General features: G+C 45.0%; 1 pseudogene; it reads left to right on the plus strand.

The window, feature by feature from the left end:
• Window positions 1-4,734: 4,734 nt before the first annotated feature.
• The window catches only part of LOC135558091 (serine/threonine-protein kinase PRP4 homolog), a 28,865-nt pseudogene continuing 13,343 nt past the window's right edge, over window positions 4,735-20,256 (plus strand).

Genomic DNA, 20,256 nt, shown 5'->3' on the forward strand with positions numbered 1-20,256 from the left:
AATAAAAGTAGTATCAAGTAGTACGTGGTGTCGTAAAATAAATGTGCTTGTTTAATAAGATTAATTACATATTTACATACAAGACCAGGGTCGTGTTCATTAGGCCACGCAACAGAAAAGGAAAATAAGCGTTTCTTATTGGACACATCCAGGGTAGTCCCTCCCTACATCAGTCAATTTTCTTTAGCTTGGTGCCTACTGAAAACAGCTCAAAGAAAGGACTTTGTCAGGATTGCTGGGCCCTTCCTGCCAAGGTAGAGGATTTGGAGCATTTGGGTGTCCTTGGTCCTAATACGGGGGACGATCTAGAGTGGTGGTGCATTGCGCTGGTGGTCCGGCGTAGCGTACGGACAGAGGTGGCAGGGGAAAGACTCGCCTTTGAGGTGGCTCCGTGCGTGGACGTCCAAGCTCTTTTTCTGGATGCTACAGAAAGAGAGAGAGAGAGGGAGAGAGAGATGGAGATGGAGAGAGAGATGGAGAGGGAGAGAGAGATGGAGAGGGAGAGAGAGATGGAGAGGGGGAGAGAGATGGAGAGAGAGAGAGATGGAGAGGGGGAGAGAGAGATGGAGATGGGAGGGGAGAGAGAGAGAGATGGAGAGGGGGAGAGAGAGAGAGATTGAGATGGAGAGAGAGAGAGATTGAGATGGAGAGGGAGAGAGAGATGGAGAGGGAGAGAGAGATGGAGAGGGAGAGAGAGAGATGGAGAGCGAGAGAGATGGAGAGAGAGAGATGGAGAGAGAGATGGAGAGGGAGAGATGGAGAGGGAGAGAGAGAGAGAGCTGGAGGGAGAGAGAGAGAGCTTTCTTACAGTGAGCTAGTGTGTGGGAGACTGGTGAGGTAGACAGAGGCTACCATTGAGGAGTAGAGAGACTTTGCAAACGATTAACATGAACTCTAAAGAGCTGTGTGTGTGTGTGTGTGTGTGTGTGTGTGTGTGTGTGTGTGTGTGTGTGTGTGTGTGTGTGTGTGTGTGTGTGTGTGTGTGTGTGTGTTTACCTATGTGTAGTTTACCTGTTGTAGTACATGGCCAAGATGTTGAAAAGTTCATAAATGACCAACAGGGTCAAATAATAATAATCACTGTGGTTGTCGAGGGTGCAACAGAGGGTGCAACAGGGGGTGCAACAGGTCAGCACCTCAGGAGTAAATGTCAGTTGGCTTTTCATAGCCGAGCATTCAGAGTTCGAGACAACAGGTCCAGTAGAGAGAGAGAGAGAGAGAGAGAGAGAGAGAGAGAGAGAGATTCGAAAAACAGCAAGTCCGGGACGAGGTACAGTAGCACGTCCGGTGAACAGGTCAGGTTTCCATAGCCGCAAGCTGAACAGTTGAACGTATTTGTTTTTTTACTAAGTCTCTACAGGGGGTCTTTAAAGCAAAGTTAAACAATGTGACTGTGGCCCTCAAGGACGGGTTGGGAACTCTGCACTCCAGGAATAGTAGGAAAACCCTTTTTAAACCCAAAGCTAACTTTTAAACCCAAAGCTAACCAAAAAATCACTTTTTTATTTGGCCAGAGTAGGTAGCTACTTAATAATGGGGTTTCAATGGCAGACTTGGTTGCTCCCGAGTGGTGCAGCAGTCTAAAGCACTGCATATCAGTGCTTGAGACATCACTACAGACACCCTGGTTTGAATCCAGGCTGTATCACAACTAGCTGTGATTGGGAGTCCCATAGGGTGGCACACAAAAGCATCTATTATGGGGTTCAGTAGCTTTCCAACAATCAACGACAAACATTTTTGTTCAGAAACAAAACTGCGTATCTCATATTACTTGCTCTGTTGCCCATTGCATCCCAATTCCTAAAGGAAATGTCAACAATATATTGTAAACATTGGTGTCTGCTTTCCTGCAAGTTTCTCGAAAGGGCCTGGCCCCACTTTAGGGAAAATATCTAGGAAAAACAATGCATTCTACTAAATATAGTGACTTTTGATGTTCATATCATGTCAGTGGAAAGGAACATTGGCCTATATGGGATGAACATTCCAGTCTTCAACCCCATGGCATATTATGTAACCTCACTACTGTTACCATGGCCACACAGCCCTCAAAGCACTTGCTGAGACAGAATGTGTGGGAAAGGTTCTGTAATAAAATTGGGCCACAGTGACACCCCCCCCACCCTGGTAGGAACCAGCGAACAACAGGAAAGTGAGGGTCCAGTCACCACTCTGACGGTGTTCACTGGCTTTTGCATCTCCAGCTTTTCTGTAAAAAAAAATAAAAAGTAAAATAAAACTACATTAAACGTCTAACACATAATTTCTTAAACAGACACGTCTGATATCTACAAGTGCCTTACTACTACACATGTCATGAATAACACTAGTACGAGTGTGTGTGTGCGTGCGTGCGTGCGTGTGTGTGTGTGCGTGCGTGTGTATCACTCAGGATAAGAGCATCTGCTAAATGACACAACATGTATTAAAATGTGTATGTATCCTTGTACTGCCTACAGTACCCGTTACTGTAGGACGATTGGCCATGGTATAAAAACATGATCTGTGTGAACACGGAGGTGCTGTACCAGTGAGGCCTGGGGCCGGGTGCTTGAAGTGGCAATGGGGACACTCAACATGGCTTGTCGCCTGCTGCATGTCAGGGAGGCAGGGTAGCCTAGTGGTTAGAGTGTTGGATTAGTAACCGGAAGGTTGCAAGTTCATATCCCCGAGCTGACAAGGTACAAATCTGTTGTTTTGCCCCTGAACAGGCAGTTAACCCACTGTTCCTAGGCAGTCATTGATAATAAGAAGTTGTTCTTAACTGACTTGCCTAGTTAAATAAAATGCCCATGTGGTGGTGAACTTTCTGTCATGGAGATGAATTCATAACATGGTCATACTTTAAAATGAACTCCAAACTATGAAGTTTAAAAAAAAAAAATTAAGCACTACTGTATACATCAATGCTTCATCAATTGTGTATAGATTAGGCCTAAAGGGTTGTAGTTTGTATACCATGGGCTTTTCTCTATTATATGCCTCTCTCAACACACACTGTGGCATTTAATTATTATGTGCTCCCATTATAATCACCAGATGGTCCTACAGTGTGTTACGCGTCATTCCGGTTGAGTTGTACAGGATTTTTTGTGACAAGTTTTATTGTTGAAAGTGTATACTGTATGGTCTGAAAAAAAAAATGAAAAAACGAGTCAACAGTCAAAGCATCTGTAATAGGCTTGAGGTTAAAGGTCATAAAAGTCCTGTGTGGCTCAGTTGGTAGAGCATGGCACTTGCAATTCCAGGGTTGTGGGTTTGATTCCCACAGGGGAACAGTACAAATGAAAAACACAAAATGTATGCACTCATTACTGTAAGTTTCTTTTGTAATGATCTTCCACTGAACTCTGACCCCTTGTGGTAAAAGGGGCTACTGACACCTCTGAGTGACTTCCTGTTGCAAAGGGAACAGCAGAACTCTTTTCTGCCCCTCCTCTACGTTCCTTCTTCTTGTCTGCTTCAGCCCCTTGTTCTTAACTGACTTGCCTAGTTAAATAAAGGTCAAATTAAAAAATAAAATAAAAAGGTCTTGTGTGTAATTGCTTTCGTGGGTGAACTTCCTTGAAGCGCGCATGTGAGTTGGAGAGGAGAATGTTTAAATTGGTAATCTGCAGATCAAACAACAAATCGGATACCATGCCATTGTTTTGGTAAACAGCTGAGAGATGAATGGGAGAAATATAACCAATCTCAAATTCATGAGCAGAGCCGTTAATGCAAGGTATATAGTCATTATATTAAATATATGGTTGAAAAATAATTTGGCTATAAAATGTTTGTTTACAATTACATTGTCTACAAATAAAATGGGGGAAAAATGATATGTTGGTTGCTGATTGGATATGACAGTTGCTAAGCTCATGAGGCATTTTTATAAGTTATATTCTTTAAGAATCAATGGGTATAATACTTTAAATGTCCAAAATGGAAGTACCAATCACAGATTGCCCCTTTAATATTCAAAAACGTATAGTTGATATAATTAACTTATTCAACTGTGTTAAAACACCAACTTGTGAAAATTCATCAGAATAGATTTGATACAGTAGCTAACCGGAGCCCTGTTCAAATGATTCAGAAGTGCATCTTTCCTGAAAGCCATGTGGTTGAGCCCTTGTGTCGTCTAATCAGTGATTACTTCACAGATGGATTTTTACTGAATTCAAATTGGGGCTATGTCCAGACCAAATGCTTATAAATATTTTAGGTGCACACAATGAGAAGGTTGGTTTGGTGCTTTGGGGCTCTGGTACAGGGAGGGGCGCTGGTGCAGGGAGGGGCTATGGTGCAGGGAGGAGCTATGGTGCAGGGAGGGGCCATGGTGCAGGGAGGGGCCATGGTGCAGGGAGGGGCTCTGGTGCAGGGAGGGGCTATGGTGCAGGGAGGGGCTATGGTGCAGTGAGGGGCTATGGTGCAGTGAGGGGCTATGGTGCAGGAGGGGCTATGATGCAGGGAGGGCAGTGCAGGGAGGGGCTATGGTGCAGGGAGGGGCTATGGTGCAGGGGGGGCTATGGTGCAGGGAGGGGCTATGGTGCAGGGAGGGGCTATGGTGCAGGGAGGGGCTATGGTGCAGGGAGGGGCTATGGTGCAGGGAGGGGCTATGCAGGGAGGGGGCATGGGCATGGTGCAGGGAGGGGCTATGGTGCAGGGAGGGGCTATGGTGCAGGGAGGGGCTATGGTGCAGGGAGGGGCTATGGTGCAGGGAGGGGCTATGGTGCAGGAGGGGCTATGGTGCCGGGAGGGGCCATGGTGCAGGGAGGGGCTATGGTGCAGGGAGGGGCTATGGTGCAGGGAGGGGCTATGGTGCAGGGAGGGGCTATGATGCAGGGAGGGGCTATGGTGCAGGGAGGGGCTATGGTGCAGGGAGGGGCTATGGTGCAGGGAGGGGCTATGGTGCAGGGAGGGGCTATGGTGCAGGGAGGGGCTATGGTGCAGGGAGGGGCTATGGAGCAGGGAGGGGCTATGGTGCAGGGAGGGGGCTATGGTGAGGGCTATGGTGCAGGGGGGGGGCTATGATGCAGGGAGGGGCTATGGTGCAGGGAGGGGCTATGGGCTATGGTGCAGGGAGGGGCTATGGTGCAGGGAGGGGCTATGGTGCAGGGGAGGGGCTATGGGCAGGGAGGGGCTGTGATGCAGGGAGGGGCTATGGTGCAGGGAGGGGCTATGGTGCAGGGAGGGGCTATAACGCAGGGAGGGGCTATGACGCAGGGAGGGAACAGGTAAGCCACCTAGACAACATCGGTACTCAGTCCACCCGCATCTGTCAGTCAGTCTGTCCCCAAAGGCTTTAAGTTCTGAAAGAATATGTTTGTGCAGCAGATCTGGAAGAGAGACATGGGAACAAGTGAGTAAAACTTAAACATTTATAGAATCTATGTTAGTGTAAATGTCACGACTTCTGCCGAAGTCGTTGCCCTCCTTGTTCGGGCGGTGCTCGGCGTTCGACGTCACCGGTCTTCTAGCCATCATTGATCCATTTTTCATTGATCCATTTTTGTCTTGTCTTCCCACACACCTGTTTTCAATCCCATTCATTACCTGTTGTGTATTTAACCCTCTGTTTCCCCTCATGTCTTTGTCAGAGAATGTTCAAATGTCAGTGTTGTTATTTTGTTGTTTTGTTGCGCGACGGGTCCTCGTACCCATGTTTTTTCATGTCTGTACGTTTTAGTGTTATGGAGCATGTTCTGTTGACATTTATTAAAATACTCCATTTACACTTCATTTTGACTCTCCTGTACCTGACTTCCCTGCCACCTATACACACGACGCTGACAGTAAATGTATATGTGTTCCTCTGAACAATGTCTGGTGGAATATAGACAGTGGGGTAAAATTGTGATAAAACTGGTGCAGGCTCTCAGCAATGTAGTGACAGTTGAACTGATCCAAAATGGCTCCCCAGGCTAAAACCTGGAGGATGACCTCCATTCTGGCTCAAAGGATGCTGATGATGACCAGATAGATCATATGGGCTTGGAGCACATGTCCTTCCTGCTGTCCATGTATGGCATACATACCTGACAGGACAGGTTGATGGAGCCGGCAGCGTCCAATAGGAACACGCTCTCCTTACTAGTCCACCATTCTATCCTCTTGACCTTAATTTTCACTGTATCTGAAACACGAGTCCCCCCCCCTATTTTTTTTATCTTACCTCACAGGTCTATGCAACGTGTAGGCTCACATCCGCGTTGGAGCTCAGAGCCATGTCACATGACCCGGGATTGATATTGGGCAGTATGCCATACATGGACAGCAGGAAGGACATGTGCTCCAAGCCCATATGATCTATCTGGATATCATCAGAATCCTTTGAGCCAGAATGGAGGTCATCCTCCAGGTTTTAGCCTGGGGAGCCATTTTGGATCAGTTCAACTCCAACCCCTACATCCACCTCTAGGCCATGGGCCTTCTCAAGACAGGGTCTCCTAAGTCGTGCCTCGCCAGTACGTGTGTGTGGATGCTGGTAAACTGGCACACTCTGCAGATGTACACTTCGTGATGTGGAACAGGAGACAGGAGCCAGAGTCAGGGCGGCAAAACTGCAGTGAGATGATAAACAGCGTCAAGCAGGGAAACAGGTACAGCAGGGTAACAGGATCTTGAATAATAATAATGGCTAGAAGCATAAACTGACTGAGCAGAGATTACGATCTGGTGGAAGTGGCAGAACTGAGTATTTGTAGAGGCCTTGATAATGGAACTTGTTGCAGCTCACATGTCTCCAACCACACAATCACACACAACAGAAGGGGAGAGGAGAGGAGAGGAGAGGAGAGGAGAGGAGAGGAGAGGAGAGGAGAGGAGAGGAGAGGAGAGGAGAGGAGAGGAGAGGAGAGAGAGAGAGAGAGAGTTAATTTTTATTGTTTATTTCACTTTATATATTCACTTTATATATTATCTACCTCACTTGCTTTGGCAATGTTAACACATGTTTCCCATGCCAATAAAGCCCCTTGAATTTAATTGAATTGAGTGAGTGAGTGAGTGAGTGAGTGAGTGAGTGAGTGAGTGAGAGAGTGAGTGAGTGAGTGAGTGAGTGAGTGAGTGAGTACTGGAGGAATGGCTGCAGGTCAAGCAGACACTGGATGACCACTAGGGGGTGTGGCAGGAGCAGATGTGACACTTCAAAATGGAGATTGTCTCGATGACACTGCCCAGGCGCTCACAGACGCCATATTGGGATCTACATAGGGATGCTTTCTCTATCATTCTCTATGGACAGTCTAGACAGCGTTGTCCATGCGGTCACAGATGTCATAATGGTAACTACATAGGGATGCTTTCTCTATCATTCTCTATGGACAGTCTAGACAGCGTTGCCCATGCGGTCACAGATGTCATAATGGTAACTACATAGGGATGCTTTCTCTATCATTCTCTATGGACAGTCGAGACAGCGCAGGTGAGTTCAGGTAGGGTAGACAGAGCAAGTGAGTTCAGGTAGGGTAGACAGTGCAGGTGAGTTCAGGTAGGGTAGACAGAGCAAGTGAGTTCAGGTAGGGTAGACAGTGCAGGTGAGTTCAGGTAGGGTAGACAGTGCAGGTGAGTTCAGGTAGGGTAGACAGAGCAAGTGAGTTCAGGTAGGGTAGACAGTGCAGGTGAGTTCAGGTAGGGTAGACAGTGCAGGTGAGTTCAGGTAGGGTAGACAGAGAAAGTGAGTTCAGGTAGGGTAGACAGTGCAGGTGAGTTCAGGTAGGGTAGACAGTGCAGGTGAATTCAGGTAGGGTAGACAGAGAAAGTGAGTTCAGGTAGGGTAGACAGTGCAGGTGAGTTCAGGTAGGGTAGACAGTGCAGGTGAATTCAGGTGCGGTAGACAGAGCAAGTGTTTGGTGGTTGCAGCCTTGTTCCACTTTATGTTAATATATTAAGGTTTGCGAATACACCCAGTGTATTTATGCAAAAGAGGAGCATATAATTGTCTTTATTTTAACAAAGAAAAAAAAGGAAATTCCTGATAAAAGAAGAACATTTATATATTTTTTTGTGCACAAAAAATAGTGACGTTTGACAATAAATGTAATACCTGAATTCACATCAAAATCCATGAACTCATTATTTCTGAAGTTGGAGACTTTTATCTCCCTCACCAACTTTAAACATCTGCTATCTGAGCAGCTAACCGATCGCTGCCCATCGGTATATAGCCCACCCAATTTACCTACCTCATCCCCATACTGTTTTTATTTTATTTACTTTTCTGCTCTTTTGCTCACCAGTATCTCTCCCTGCACATGTTCATCTGATCATTTATCACTCCAGTGTTAATCTGCTAAATACCTAGGATAGGATGAAGTAATCCTTCTCACCCCCCCCCCCCCCTTAAATGATTTAGATGCACTATTGTAAAGTGGCTGTTCCACTGATGTCAGAAGGTGAATTCACCAATTTGTAAGTCGCTCTGGATAAGAGCGTCTGCTAAATGACTTAAATGTAAATGTAAATTGTAATTATTCACTCCTATGGCCTATTTATTGCATACCTCCTCATGCCTTTTGCACACAATGTATATAGACTTTCTTTTTTTTGTACTATGTTATTGACTTGTTTATTGTTTACTCCATGTATAACTCTGTGTTGTTGTCTGTTCACACTGCTATGCTTTATCTTGGCCAGGTCGCAGTTGCAAATGAGAACTTGTTCTCAACTAGCCTACCTGGTTAAATAAAAGTGAAATAAAATACAAATTTGTCTGTGGCAGTAAAATGTTTTATGTGCTATAACTCACACAAACTGGGTGGTTCAAGTCCTTAATGCTGATTGGCTGAAATATTTAAGCAATAAGGCCCGAGGGTGTGTTGTATATGGCCAATATACCACAGCTAAGGGCTGCTCTTAAGCACGACGCAGCACGGAGTGCCTGGATACAGCCCTTAGCTGTGGTATACTGAACAGGCAGTTAACCCACTGTTCCTAGGCCGTCATTGAAAATAAGAATTTGTTCTTAACTGACTTGCCTAGTAAAATAAAGGTTAAAAAAAATATTTATATATATATATATATACCACAAACCCCGGAGGTGCCTTATCGATATTATAAACTGGTTACCAACGTAATTAGAGCTGTAAAAATAATTATTTTGTCATACTCGTGGTATACAGTCTGATATACCACATACTTCAGCCAATCAGCCTTCACGGCTCGAACCACCCAATTTTTAACAGATCATATACCAGGGGTATCCTCTAATTATGTTATAACCAGTTTATAATAAGCAATAATGCACCTTTGGGGTTTGTGATATACTGTATGGCCAATATACCACGGCTAAGGGCTGTAAACACTGAATGTGCAACCACTAACTTTACATTTGTTAAAACATCTTGTCAGTCATCACCAGAAGTTTCAGGTAGCTAGCTAGCCAGCAAATGTTAACATAGACCTACAGTCCATAGCTAGTTAGATTATCCGACAATGATGTCCCCGTTATGTCAGCCATGATTATATGCTTACAGTATGAAATGTAAACATTCCCGATTCCGAAACAAACTGGATCCAAGATTGCAAATGAGCCAAACCCATGCTGACTTTTTAGGGACCACTGTCAATGGTATGCTTAGTTTATGTGCAGTAAATTACTTATTGTCTTCTTGAAACATTTGATGTAATAAGTCATTGTATAATAGCTTGTAAAAATCAAAGTATACGCAAAAGGAAGATGAATTATTTCGAAATCTCTCATATAGAGGATACAGACGAAAAATAATTTAAAGACAACGCTTTGGTTTGTCTCGCTTTCCTATCCATTGCGCATGTCCAAAGTAAACGATATGCCTATTCGATTACGCTGAACTCCGGGGCACTGGGTAGGAGCTCCATTTCAACTCGAACAGTAATCTGTGTCGCTCGCTCATTTTGTCAACAAGGTAACATGGTGCATCGTCCAGAAACATCTATTTTCCATACATTTTTGGGGGAATTTCCCATGCAATCACATTTGCATGGGAAATCACAGAGTCCTCCTACTAATTACAACACGTGCTAAATTACAACATATTTGTTTTTAGCCAACTTCGTCACGGGCTTTGAACGGGGCAACTGGCTCACGCCCGGGAGGCAGACTGTCCCACATTGAATGCCATCAACTTTTAGCTAATGCGAAACACGCTGAAACGGGCGCCTGGACGAGATTAATCGAATCCCCTCACTGAAAATGGCTGCCATTGACTTTATAATGTTAACTGGTGACAGCGAGAAAAAACAAGCGTAAGATATTTTTTAAATTGTGTTTTAGGTAGCTAAAATGTATAGTTTTCCATATAGGTTATTCTGCGTGTGGTCATAACCAGTTATTGTTTCGAAAAAAATCGTCTTATATACGCGTTGTTAGGTGCTAGCCAGAGTCTGTTTCGCTTCTAGCTAGCTAGCTTACAAACCTATGTTATGGTAAAGAAACTAGGATAAATACTGGACAAGGTTAGCCGAGACCCCCAGCCGTTTGCTATAATCAATAGCTCGACCATCTGATTCAACTTGCCAATCATCAAGCCCCTGACTAGCTAATTGAATCAGGTGGGCTTGTTCAAACTGCAACAAAATTGTGTAACGACTGGGGGTCCACAGGGAAAGGTCTGAGAAACACTCAAGTTGCACAACTAGTTGTTGTATATTAAACCAGCAATAGTTGTCAAATGAACCGATTACCATGGAGCATTCTAGTTGATTAATCATTACATTACTCCTTCCCATGTCCTGTCATGTGCAGGGGAGAGAAAGCAGAGAGTGGCAATGAAGAGGAAAACCAGGACCTGTCAGAGGAGGAAGGAGGGAAGGCAGAGGCCAGTTCGTCGACGCTCATGGTCGCCGCGACCTCCGCTAAGACCAAGAAAAAGAAACACAGGCACCGCAGCAAACACAAGAGACACAAGCAGTCTTCACCTGATGACAAGGCGCGACGCCACAAGCACCGGCACAAGCACAAAAAGCACAAACGTAAAGACGGCCCCTTGACTGACGGCTTCCCCACCGGTGGCGACGACAACGCTTTCCCATACTCTTCCTCCGCCAAGCCGCAGAGACTGGAAGACGATGAGATGGCGCTTCTGGAGGAGCTGGAGAAACAGAGGGCCTTGATCCAAGCCGAGCTCGACAGTGAAATGACTGAGGGTGGCAGGGGGGTACAGTCGGGCATGGCTCTCATATTCCAGGGATACCACTCTGGGGTGGAGGAGGAGATTCAGGGGGAGAGGATGTGCAACGGGCAGCACTTCTGGAAAGGGGCAACGGGGCACATGGCTGGCTCAGGCTCGCAGACTGCTAAAGACACCGGTGGAGTCCAGCGAGAGTCGACAGACGCCCCGGCAAAGCTAAGCAGAACAATCCCAATAAAAACGGCAGGAAGAGAAAGATGGACGGCAAGACCAAGGATCAGATGAGAGGACTGAGCACGTCCAGGGATAGAGACAACAGGAGACATTCCAGGAGTGCAGATTGCTTCAAGGAAAGGGCACAGGCGTCAAAGTTTCCTCCTGGCACTAGCAAGCAGCCTACCCTGCCGGCTCAAAGCAGAGAGGCACAAAGCCAGGACAAACACAAGAAGGCGATCAAGTCCCCCGCCAAGGACGCTTCCTCTGGGAATGAGAACTGCTCTCCTGGCCTCCAAGGGAGGCCGCCAGGTCCTGCCTCCCAGCTGCAGCGCAGCAAGTCCCCATCACAGTGCCGGGACCTCCGGGCCTCCACCGAGCGAAGGGCCAGGTCACCGCCACCACTCAGAGGGGGCCACCCGAGCCCCCCAGAGAGTCAAAGGAGAGCGGTGGACCGACTGAGACTCTCACCTGGCAGGTCAGGACATTGTTTGGCCTCATGCCTCACACACACACACGCATCACAAAAAAAAAACATCCAACTTGATGAGTTAAGAAATCTGGCCTTTTGTGTTTAATACAGATAAACAGGCAACTTTGTTTTCACGGAGGAGATGCATCTTCTCACAATATCTTCTCCACAAATTAATTTACTGTTAACATATTGTGACAAACTATTAGGTTCGGGGTTGTCACTCTCCTGCTGGAATAGACCATGAGCATTGGGGCTGTATTCATTAGTTCACACTGTAGCGAAACAGTTTACAATGAAGCGTAGTGTTTCTTTTGGGGCAAATGTAGCTTAGTCCCTCTCCATTTCAGCTGGTCGCTTCCGTTTGGTTTCTAGTGAATACGATGGTGTTTAGACACCACACCGAGGATGGTTAAGGGGCTCACATTTTAAAACTACACCTCATTTAAAATAATAACAAGATGTTATATCGTCACATACACCGGATGGGTGCAGTGAAATGTGTTTTACAGGGTCAGCCGTAGCAGTATGATGGGTGCAGTAAAATGTGTTTTACAGGGTCAGCCGTAGCAGTATGATGGGTGCAGTGAAATGTGTTTTACAGGGTCAGCCGTAGCAGTATGATGGGTGCAGTGAAATGTGTTTTACAGGGTCAGCCGTAGCAGTATGATGGGTGCAGTGAAATGTGTTTTCCAGGGTCAGCCGTAGCAGTATGATAGGTGCAGTAAAATGTGTTTTACAGGGTCAGCCGTAGCAGTATGATGGGTGCAGTGAAATGTGTTTTACAGGGTCAGCCGTAGCAGTATGATGGGTGCAGTGAAATGTGTTTTACAGGGTCAGCCGTAGCAGTATGATGGGTGCAGTAAAATGTGTTGTTTTACAGGGTCAGCCGTAGCAGTATGATGGGTGCAGTGAAATGTGTTTTACAGGGTCAGCCGTAGCAGTATGATGGGTGCAGTGAAATGTGTTTTACAGGGTCAGCCATAGTAGTACAGCGCCCCTGGAGCAAATTAAGGTTAAGTTCTTTGCCCAAGAGCACCTCAACATTGTCTACTCGGGTATTCAAAACTGGTGACATTTCAGTTACTAGCCCAACTCTCTAATTGCAAGTAGACAGCTGCTTTAGCCAGTATTTATTTGATTTATTTAACCTTATTTAACTAGGCAAGTCAGTTAAGAACAAATTCTTATTTACAATGACGGCGTACCAAAAGACAAAAGGCCTCCTGCTGGGATGGGGGCTGGGATAAAATAATCATAAAGAAATATAAATGTAAATATAGGGCAAAGAAAGGAGTGTTGATGTAAAACCAGTACTTAATTGCCATGTGGAAGATGCCGTGATATTCCCATCCAAACATAGTCCAGTTTACGTCATCCACATTGAATCGTGTCCAAATCAAATCACACACCCTTTTTTTTTTTTTAGGTAATGCATGGTGAACATTGAATGTGTGACAACCTTGTCCTGTTGCTGTGTGTCTTTCAGGATTCGGAGCCAGGACGAAGCGGGCGGCCGTAGGGATGCCAGCGCAGCTCTAGGTGCCCGGCGAAGGCTCAGCCGCTCACCATTCAGGCGGCGGTGTTGCTCTCCCAGAAGACGCAGCAGGTCTCCATTCAGGAGGAGGTGGGTGGAGGTACTTCTGTCCCAACATGTCTGATAACTGTACTGTCCCCGCCTGTGTTGTGTATATGTCTGTGAGTCTAAAAATACACAAGTCATGACGTTTCGGTCCAAGTAGACCATATATATATATATATAAATAAATAAATAAATAAATATATAAATAAATAAATAAATGGGGAGTGTTGCAACTTACCTATTTTGAGGTTATCATAGTTCTTCTAATTGTATTGTCACGTAACCGGGTAGGTGCAGTGAAATGTGTTGGTTTACAGGAGCAGTTCAGTGAAATGTGGTGGTCATCTCCCTGTCCAAGACCCTTCTCCCCTGAATTCTCAGTTTGGCCGGGAAGCCAGCTCTAGGAAGAGTCTTGGTGGTTCCACAGGCCACTGTGTTCTGAGGGACTTTCAATGTTGCAGAAATAGTTTGGTACCCTTTCCCAGATCTTTGCCTTGACACAATCCTGTCTCGGAGCTCTACAGACAATTACTTCGACCTCATGGCATGGTTTTTGCTCTGACATGAACTATCAACTGTGTACAAGGCAAAAGTTTGGACACCTACTCATTCCAGAGTTTATCTTTATTTGTACAGTTTTTTACATTGTAGAATAATAGTGAAGACATCAAAACTATGAATTAACACACATGGATGTTGTAATCAAAAAGTGTTAAACAAATCAAAAATATTTTATTATTTTACCCTTTTTTCTCCTCAATTTTGTGGTATCTAATTGTCCCATTGCCGCAACTCCCGTATGGACTCGGAGAGGCGAAGGTCGAGGGCCGTGCGTCCTCCGAAACACAACACAGTCAAGCTGCACTTGTTCTTGACACAATGTGTGCTTTGCGCAGGCCCGACACAGGAGTCGCTAGTGGGCGATGGGACAAGAACATCCCAGCCGGCCAAACCCTCCCCTAACCTCAGCCGGCTGCGACAGCCTGGACTCAAACCAGGATCTCTAGTGACACAGCTAGCACTACCTTAAACCACTGCGCCATTTGGGAGGCCCTTCAAAATATGTTTTATATTTACGGTTCTTTAAAGTAGCCACCCTTTGCCTTGATGACAGCTTTGCACACACTTGGCATTCTCTCAAGTAGCTTCATGAGGTAGTCACCCGGAATGCATTTCAATTAACAGTTGTCTTGTTAATTTGTGGAATTTCTTTCCTTCTTAATGTGTTTGTCCCAATCAGTTGTGTTGTGACAAGGTAGGGGTGGTATACAGAAGATAGCCCTATTTGGTAAAAGACCAAGTCCATATTATGGCAAAAACAGCTCAAAAAAGCAAAGAGAGTCCGTCATTACTTTAAGACATGAAGGTTTCTTCAAGTGCAGTCGCAAAAACCATCAAAAATCATCAAGATGAAACTAGCTCTAATGAGGACCGCCACAGGAAAGGAAGACCCAGAGTTACCTCTGCTGCAGAGGACAAGTTAATTTATAGTTACCAGCCTCAGAAATCGGCAATTAACTGCGCCTTAGGTTGCAGCCCAAATAAATGCTTCCCAGAGTTCAAGTAACAGACACATCTCAACATCAACTATTCCGAGGAGACTGCGTGAATCAGGCCTTCATGGTCAAGTTGCTGCAAAGAAACCACTATTAAAGGACACCAACAAGAAGAGACTTGCTTGGGCCAAGAAACATGAGCAATGGAAATTATGCCAGTGGAAATCTGTTTTTTGGTCTGAGTCCAAATTTGAGATTTTTGTTTCCAACCGCCTTGTCCACCACTTGGTCTTTTAGAATTCAAGGCACACTTAACCAGCATGGCTACCATAGCATTAATTCTGCAGCGATACGCCATCCCATCTGGTTTGCGCTTGGTGGGACTATCATTTGTTTTTCAGCCGTACAATGACCCAAAACACACCTCCAGGCTGTTTAAGGGCTATTTGACCAAGAAGAATTGCTGCATCGGAAGACCTGGCCTCCCCAATCACCTGACCTCAACCCAATTGAGATGGTTTGGGATGAGTTGGACCCAAGAGTGAAGGAAAAGCAGCCAACAAGTGCTCAACATATGTGGAAACTCCTTCAAAACTGTTGTAAAAGCATTCCAGATGACTTCCTCATGAAGCTGGTTTCAAGAATGCCAAGCGGGCGCAAAGCAATGGTTGGCTACTTTGAAGAGTCTCAAATATAAAATATTTTGATTTAAAAACTTTTGGGGTTGTTTCTACTTGATTCCATTATGTTATTTCATAGTTTTGATGTTGTCACTATTATTCTACAATGTAGAAAATGGTAAAAATGAGTCGTTATGTCCTTACTTTTGATTGGTTGTGTGTGTGTGTGCCTTTCCAAATCATGTCCAATCAATTGAATTTACCACAGGTGGACTCCAATCAAGTTGTGAAAACAGGATACACCTGAGCTCAATTTCATGTCTCATAGCAAAGGGTCTGAATACTTATGTAAATAAGGTATTTCTGTTGTTTGTTTTTTTTAAATGCACTTGCTAAAATGTGTTTTCACTTTGTCATTATGGGGTATTGTGTGTAGATTGAGGATTTTTTTTATATATATATACATTTTAGAAAAAGGCTGTATCAGAACAAAATTTGGAAAAGGGGAAGGGGTCTGAATACTTTCCGAATGCACTGTGTATCATTAATTGAAATGACCATTGAACATTGGGAAATCTTACATATTGCACCTGGCTTTTGCTTTTCTTTCCTGCGACTCTTCTACATAGGTCATTGGATCGGGACAGGATGGAAAGGAGGCCGCGGTGGGGTTCCAGATCCCAGGAGGGGAGACAGAGACTGAGCCGGGACAGAGAAGACAAGTTCAAGGGCAGCCTCTCGGAGGGAATGAAGGTCGACAAGGAGGACTCTGAAGATGAAGTGTAGGCAGTTCACTTGGGATTTTAATTTTTATTTGCTTACTGTTTACCTCAGACGTGTTGAATGGATGGATCATACACAAATGATACAACATTAATCCATTTCAATGTCATTAATTAAATCACACACCATTTTTTTATTTGCAATATAAGCTTTTGTCAATGGTTGTGGGGTGGACGACCACATTGTATGTGTGTGTTGACGTGTCCTGTAATAGGCTGGAAGATTACGATGTGGATGAGGACGACGAGGAGGCTCTCATCGAACAGCGGAGGCTACAGCGTCTGGCCATCGTCCAGGTGGGTAAAAAGACTAATGACACTAATCATCATCCCCTCTGCGCCGACCTAATTTAACCAGAGCCACACAGCCATGTTGCTACAATATGTATTTTAACCTTTCTTTATTGGCTATTGTCATGCACGGCATGCAAACATGACACGCACAGCTGTTTTATTGTTAGTTCAACAATGCGAATGGCGTTGGACACTGTGTGCAGTGCCAATACTCTGGCCACACCCCTAATCCCAGGTTTTGTGTTGCTAAGTGCCAAGGGAGTCAATCAAAATGCTTAATGGCACGCCCACCTTTTTGATTGGCTGATCGGGTCCTGGTGTGTTGATCACATTAGTTTCTGATTGTTGTGTAAGATGACTACATCGGTAGGCAGGAAGAAGGCTGGGCTGAGCGACAGAGAGGGAGGGAGGGCAGTGTGTTCTGTATTCCTGGAAAATGTAACCCTCCCCTCTCTCACTCTCCCTGTCCACCAACCCTGCTCTCCCTGTCCCCCAACCTCTCTCTCTCGCTCTCTGCCTATCCACAAACCTCCCTCCCTCTCTCTCTCTCTCTCTCTCTCCCTGTCCACCAACAACCAGAATTCCTGTAGGCCCTCCCAGCATACCAATAATTGTGACCATATAGAGATGATTTTGTATGCACAATTTTAATGTTTTATTATTTAGGAAAGGGTGCTCATTTTAAAATGTATCATGTTTATAATCACTAGAGAATAAACTGGATGAGCTCCGATTGTGACTATCCTATCAAAGTGATCTGTGGCACTGTAATATCCTATGTGGTGTGTCTCTTTGTTAAATATTATATTATATCAGGTTAACAGCTCGTGTGCAATCTGTCTTATTAAGGAAGTTTTGGGATTCTGCTCGACTTTTATACATATTGTCTGTTTCTATACATATTCTCGTGCCTGTGCTTGCATATTTTTGCTTGACGCGTGTGTGTGTGTGTTATTTTTCTGTGAACAGAAGTACAAGGGAGGGAACGAGGACAGTAACATGTCGGAGCCCGGCAGCCCGCAGAGCAGCCAGCGCAGCCGCTCGCCCTCGCCGGACGACATCCTGGAGCGTGTGACGGCCGACGTCAAGGAGTACGAGCGGGAAAACGTGGACACCTTTGAAGAAAACATCAAGGCTAAGCACAACCTCATCGAACAGGAGAAAGATGGTAAACATATGTGCTGTATATAAGTGTGTGTGTACATCAGACCTGTCAACTAAGACATAGACCTATGTTAAATACTTTCAACTAATTGATCTTCGCTTGGTACATTATGGAAACCATAGATTACTCTGTTGTTAATACCAGGAAGTGTCTGACCCAGGTGGGTGTTTGTCTGATACAGTAGTAGTAGTAACAGCAACACTCCGCATGTTTGTTTGTCTGATGCAGTAGTAGCAGAAACAGCAGCACTCGGGATGTTTGTCTGATGCAGTAGTAGCAGAAACAGCAGCACTCGGGATGTTTTGTTTGTCTGATGCAGTAGTAGCAGAAACAGCAGCACTCGGGATGTTTTGTTTGTCTGATGCAGTAGTAGTAGTCAGCTTAGTAGTAGTAGTAATCAGCCCAGCAGTAGCAGCAATTGCAGGCTCAGTAGTAGTCGTCAGACTAGTAGTAGTGATTCAGAAGTGGAAAGGGGATACCTAGTCAGTTGTACAACTGAATGCCTTCAACTGAAATGTGTCTTGAGCATTTAACCCAATCCCTCTGAATCAGAGAGGTGGGGGGGGGCTGCCTTAATCAACATCCACGTCTTCAGCACCCGGGGAACAGTGGGTTAACTGCATTACTTAGGGACAGAACGACAGATTTTTTTTTACCTTGTCAGCTCGGGGATTTGATCCAGCAATCTTTCGGTTACTGGCCCAACGCTCCTACCCACCGAACTTCCTGGACATTTTATTTATTTTACCTTTATTTAACCAGGCAAGTCAGTTAAGAACAAATTCTTATTTTCAATGACAGCCTAGGAACAGTGGGTTAACTGCCTGTTCAGGGGCAGAATGACAGATTCGTACCTTCCGGTTACTAGTCCAACGCTCTAACCACTAGGCTACCCTTTTTCAAATATAGTTCAACTCAATTACATAGTTTACTCAATTACTTATTATTTTGATGTTAATTTCTCATGTACTCTTGACTTCTTAATCTATGAAATATATATATATATTTTCAAAGTAATATTGACAGCAGCAGTTGTCAAGTTGCTTTTACAGATTAACAGTGCTTGATCTTAAACTCCAGCCCATTTCTTTCCTAGAAGGAACCAACCCCAAAAAACCTTCCGCCCCCGACATGTTTACTGAATCGGATGACATGTTCGCCGCCTACTTTGACGTGAGTAATCCTCCCGTTGCTTTGATTCCATTGCGTTGTTTGGAATCTGACCACCACGACTTGTGCCAATGTGTCTTCAACTTTTTTTTTTTTTTTAATTAAGTTGTCTATGGAAAAGGATCCTGTCAGATAGGGTTGCTAAGAGTGGTGTCCGTGTCTCGGGTCGCCCTTGTGTTATTACTGTCCAAACAAGCTTCTGTCAGCGGGTAACTTTAGACCGGGCCACAGCGTTTTCTCTGGTGACCTTTCTGTGAGGCGACTGAGAACTGCTTGTCCAATTTTGAGTCGGGATGAGAACGCAAGTTGGCACTTTAAGAGTAAAATAATTTGTTCGTGTCAGTGCGGGACCAAAAGTTTGGCGTGTCAATCTCAAGTCAGAATACCGCCTCAACTGTGGTTTTGTATTGTAGCCTGACAGTCAGACCTTGGTTCAAATGAGTGTTTAAATGGGCCTGCATGAGGTGCCAGATGGACAGCATTTGCACTTTTGGAACTGTACCTTTGGTTCCATTGCGCACCTTTGGTTCCATTGCGCACCTTTGGTTGCATTGCGCACCTTTGGTTCCATTGCGCACCTTTGGTTCCATTGCGCACCTTTGGTTCCATTGCGCACCTTTGGTTCCATTGCGTACCTTTGGTTCCATTGCGCACCTTTGGTTCCATTGCGCACCTTTGGTTCCATTGCGTACCCGTTGGTTCCATTGCGTACCCGTTGGTTCCATTGCGTACCCGTTGGTTCCATTGCCCACCTTTGGTTCCATTGCGTACCCGTTGGTTCCATTGCGTACCTTTGGTTCCATTGCGCCAGGCAAGCTCAATCAAGCACATATTCCCATCAGAATAAGAACTGATTTCTTGAAAGGAAGAAAAAAAAACTAACATTGGGAAAAACCATTGGTTTCCCGTCATACTAACACTAAGTGATTTGTGGCCACTGCAGAGTGCAAGGTTTCGAGCAGCAGGTATCGGGAAGGACTTCAAGGAGAACCCCAACCTCCGAGACAACTGGACAGACGCAGAGGGATACTACCGTAAGTCCCATTTGGAATTAAAGCTCCTTCCTTATTTTGTTCCTTCATTTGTTTGTTAGCTTATTCACTCATTAATCACTACTGAACAAAAAATATAAAACGCAACATGCAACAATTTCTTAAGATTTTACTGAGTTACAGTTCATATAAGGAAATCAGTCAATTGAAATGAATTCCTTAGTCCCTAATCTATGGATTTCACATGACTGGGCAGGGGTGCAGCCGTGGGTGGGCCTTGGAGGGCGTAGGCCCACCCACTGAGGGGCCAGGCTCAGCCAATCAGAATGAGTTTTTCCCTACAAAAGGGCTTTATTACAGACAGAAATATT

The sequence above is a fragment of the Oncorhynchus masou genome, chromosome 17 (genome assembly GCF_036934945.1).
Source record: "Oncorhynchus masou masou isolate Uvic2021 chromosome 17, UVic_Omas_1.1, whole genome shotgun sequence".
Classification (NCBI taxonomy): domain Eukaryota; kingdom Metazoa; phylum Chordata; class Actinopteri; order Salmoniformes; family Salmonidae; genus Oncorhynchus; species Oncorhynchus masou.